This window comes from Penaeus monodon, chromosome 30, assembly GCF_015228065.2.
Source record: "Penaeus monodon isolate SGIC_2016 chromosome 30, NSTDA_Pmon_1, whole genome shotgun sequence".
NCBI lineage: Eukaryota > Metazoa > Arthropoda > Malacostraca > Decapoda > Penaeidae > Penaeus > Penaeus monodon.
The window spans coordinates 32147799-32148033 of record NC_051415.1 but is presented as its reverse complement, the minus strand read 5'-3'; the positions used below and the strand labels follow the sequence as shown (position 1 = coordinate 32148033).

Here is a 235-nt window from a genome sequence, read left to right as displayed (position 1 = left end):
CAGGTGTAACGTGAGAACGGACAGACGAAACACAAATAAAATTTTAATGTAGATATTCCTATTTTGAATCCTATCAACTATCTTTTTATATATATCGAGTCGTATACCTAGATTAAAAATAAAACGTGATTTTCCAGTTTTCGTGACGTGCACTCTGACAAGATGCTAGGTTAAGATGAGATATTTAAAAATCCTTTTTATCATTTTCTAATAGTGTCTGAATTACTAGTAGTAG

The 235-nt window shown here is 30.6% G+C and overlaps 1 protein-coding gene across 1 annotated transcript in view; it reads left to right on the top strand.

Annotated features, from left to right (window-relative positions):
* LOC119592716 (putative protein MSS51 homolog, mitochondrial) overlaps positions 1–235 on the top strand; it is a 10067-nt gene that overhangs the window by 6776 nt on the left and 3056 nt on the right. The window lies entirely within an intron of this gene.